The sequence below is a fragment of the Setaria viridis genome, chromosome 6 (assembly GCF_005286985.2).
Source record: "Setaria viridis chromosome 6, Setaria_viridis_v4.0, whole genome shotgun sequence".
NCBI classification, from domain to species: Eukaryota; Viridiplantae; Streptophyta; class Magnoliopsida; order Poales; family Poaceae; genus Setaria; species Setaria viridis.
Window position 1 is genome coordinate 26081712 of NC_048268.2, and position 3880 is coordinate 26085591.

Here is a 3880-nt window from a genome sequence, read left to right on the forward strand (position 1 = left end):
TGCCTCCCGCCGCGTCTGGACGCGGCCCGCCCCCGAAGCCCGCTGCCGGCCGCAGTGCCCCACCGCCGAAGCCCGCCGCCGAAGCCCACCGTTGGCCGCAGTGCCCCGCCACCGAAGCCCCGACGCCGGCCGTCTCGCCCCACCGCCAAAGCCCGCCGCCGGCCGCAGCACCCCACTGCCGGCCGCAGAGGCCCGCCACTGGGGTTGGAGGAGATCTCCCGCCCGTTCAAAGGTATGTCCTGTAGGAAGAGCATCGTGTAAAAAAATTTTCCCTTTTGCTCCTGAGTGTGATTTTCTGGTAAAGAAGATAAGAAGATGAATGTGGCCGCAGTTGAGATGGACTGATGGAAAGTACCTTTCTTTCATGTCCTATGCTGACAGATCAGATGAATGCACAAGTCATCATTAGGGCTCTTGCATTCTTTGCCTGGTGGATTGTCAGTAGTGTGGTAGCAATTTCATATCAGGCTATTCTTGTGACTGCATTTTAGAAAGCTTATATGGTTATTTATTCAGTGACAAGTCGTACTATCTGCTATTACTTTCAAAAGTCATTTTTAGGTCGAAAAATTAAAGTAGTACTAACTAGATGTTAATAGCAGTTAATATATTATGAACTTTTAGTTATATATTTTTAAGTGAATCAGAGGCCATGGCTCTTACTACATGTACATGTCATTTGTCAATCTATTTTGCACTTCCATCTTGGACTTGAAACAGCTACATTATCTCTAATCTCTTTTACTGTTTATATGAGAAATTCCCAGATACTAATCAGTGACAATCCGATTGTAATGCAATTACTTATAACAATTACCGAGAATATGAGATTAGTAGGAATAAATTGATTTGTTAGGTAATGTGAGATTAGTAGGACTAAATTGATTTCTAATTAGGTAAATTGGACAGTACCAATGTTGTAGATTAATGGTTTCTAATATGATATTTGTGAGTTGGATTGATGCCTGAAATTGATTGGAACTCGGAGAACACTCAGGTGTTGTGTATGTTATTTGCCAAATGGGTTGGAAAAGGAAATCGGCCAAACACACATTTGAATGCACTTGGGTATGCTGAGGTTGAGAAAGGGTTCAAAGAAAGGACTGGAATAGCAGTTACGAAGGCTTAGATCAAGAACAAATGGGATAAGTTAAAGGAAGATTTCAAGGCATGGAAGAAACTAATGCTGAGACAAACAGGGACTGGTTGGGATCCTATAAAGAAGACTATAGCTATGGATGACGAATGGTGGAAAAAAAGCTAGAGCTGTAAGTTGGTTCAATTTTGATGATATATTTGTTTTGCATATGTCGATTTTGTTGGTAATGCTTATAATAATACTATTATTTTTCTTATTTCAGGACATTCCGGGTTGTGGAAAGTTCAAAAAGAAGGGTCGTGAGAATGAAGATGAATTAGCCAAATGTTTTTCTGACATCACTACTATTGGTATTGATCATTGGTCTCCTCATGTTGTGAATGTTGAAGCACCAGAAAATATTGAGGAGACACAAGATGAGGAAATCAATTGTGAGCCGCAGGATGATGAATTCATTTCGGATACACAAGAGGAGGATATTGGTATTACTCCTCCACCTGCGAGTGGCAAAAGATTGGCAAGGTCTATTGATAGAAATGGCAAGAAGGCGAAGTCTGGAAATGCACTCCTAATTCAAGAAGCAGTAACAAGTATGGCAAGTTCAGCCAATGAATATGTTTCTAAGAGACATGGAAAATATTCTATTGATGAAGTGATGGAGGTTGTGATTGCTTGTGGGGCCGGCTATGATAGCAATGAACATTACATGGCGTCTGAACTGTTTGTGAAGAAGGAGCAAAGGGAGATGTTCATGACCTTGCCTACTAATGAGATTAGGTTCAATTGGCTTAGAAGGAAGTATAAGGATAAATATGAAAAGTAGAAATTAGCTTAGCGAGCGTGATGTCATTTGTGTATGCTACTATTTTATTTTTGTCGCATGTGTGGTACATTTTATTTTATTGCATTTTATTTATGTATGACAGTTGTATCTTACATTTCGTTTATGTCAATGTTCACAGATGTCTTCAAGTGAGTCTGATGAATCTAATGAGTCTGATGGTGAATTTTTTTTAATATGGTTGAGAGCTGTGGTAAGCTAGCACAAAGTTATCATGACTCATATGTGGATAAGGCACCGTCGAGGTTTATGTTTTCACAACAAAGTGGAATGGGATGGCTGATGGAGACGGTAAACACTCCAAGGGAGTGCCATCGAATGCTTCGGATGAATGAGGTTATTTTTTAGGATCTTCATGATGTGTTGGTTGAGAGGTACGCATTAAAACCATCGAAGCACGTGAATACTTATGAAATGTTGGCCATTTTCCTATTCACATGTGGTGGGTGTGAGTCAAATAGAAGAGGAAATAATAAGTTCAAACACTCAGATGAAACCATTAGTAGAAAATTTGATGAAGTTCTAGATTGTGTGGTTGCCATGGCACAAAATTTCTTGAGACCAACAGATCCTAATTTTCGCAATGTGCACAAGAGGATTAGGAATGACAAGAGAGCATATCCACACTTTAAGGATTGCATTGGTGCACTTGATGGAACCTATATTTGTGTGTATTTATCATCTGAAGAACAAGTGAGATATATTGGTAAGACTGGAATTGCAACTCAAAATGTGCTTGCCGTTTGTGATTTTAATATGCGCTTCACCTATGTGGCTGCGGGTCAACCGGGTTCTTTGCATGACACTAGTGTATTGTACCATGCATTGGAAGCAGATGTAAATGTCTTCCCACATCCTCCTCAAAGTAAAGATTTTTTCTTATGTTCCTTTTCATATTTGTATGCACAAACTTATCTTATTTTACATATGTGTAGGCAAGTACTATGTTGTAGATGCGGGCTATCCTAATCGTCCGGGGTACCTCGCTCCATACAAGGGTGAAAGGTACCACTTACCCGAGTGGCATCGAGGTATGGAACCAAATACTCCAAAAGAGAAGTTCAACCGTATACACTCATCTGTTTGTAATGTCATTGAGCGCTCATTTGGAGTATTAAAAATGAAGTGGCAAATCCTTTACAAGATGCCCGGTTATTCCATGGTCACACAAAAGAAGATTGTTGCTACTACTATGGTTCTACACAATTTCATACGTGAACATGCTAGCGTTGATGTGGACTTTGCTAATTTTGATAGAGATCCTACCTACATGCCTACTATTCCGGAAAGATACAACAAGTATGCCGTGCCTTAACATGCCTCCGATGGATCAATTTCGGAATCAAACTTTGTGACTATGGATACCTTTCGTGATAGTATGGCTACATCAATTGCCCTAGCATGGAATTAGTGCAATGATTATTGTAACGACCTTATTTTGGAACTATGATTTTATTTTGAAATTTTAAATTTTTGGAACATGTAATTTATTATTATTTTGGACTTCAATGCATGTACTTTCATTTTATATTTGTGATAAGTAGTTCAAATTGAACCAGGGGCAAGAAAGGCAATCTACCCTCAAACTCCTCTTTTCTGGAGCTAGGGACACCCTCCCAGCCAAACACCCTCACCAGACAGCTCCAACTCCATCCAGAGCTAGCTCCACCTGGAGTTCTGGAGTGGAGCAGCTCCACCCAGAGTTGGAGTCATACTAAACATAAGGTTGCCATTTTGATTCTCTCTCGACCACTTTGCTCTTTTTTTCCTCACGCCGTTTTTCTTTCTTTGCTTCTTTCCCCTCGCGCCAAAGTTTCCCTTTACGCGCACCAAAACTGGCCGCGCGCCTCCATCTGCACAATTTCCAGTCCCATTTATCCCTACTAGATTCATTTTGGTCTTTCCTATTGTCAGTGAACTCTACTTTTACTTCTTGCAAT

The 3880-nt window shown here is 40.6% G+C and overlaps 1 pseudogene; it reads left to right on the forward strand.

Annotated features, from left to right (window-relative positions):
* The first annotated feature begins 961 nt into the window (after positions 1-961).
* Positions 962-1922, forward strand: LOC117860114 (L10-interacting MYB domain-containing protein-like; annotated as a pseudogene).
* The last annotated feature ends 1958 nt before the right edge of the window (positions 1923-3880 follow it).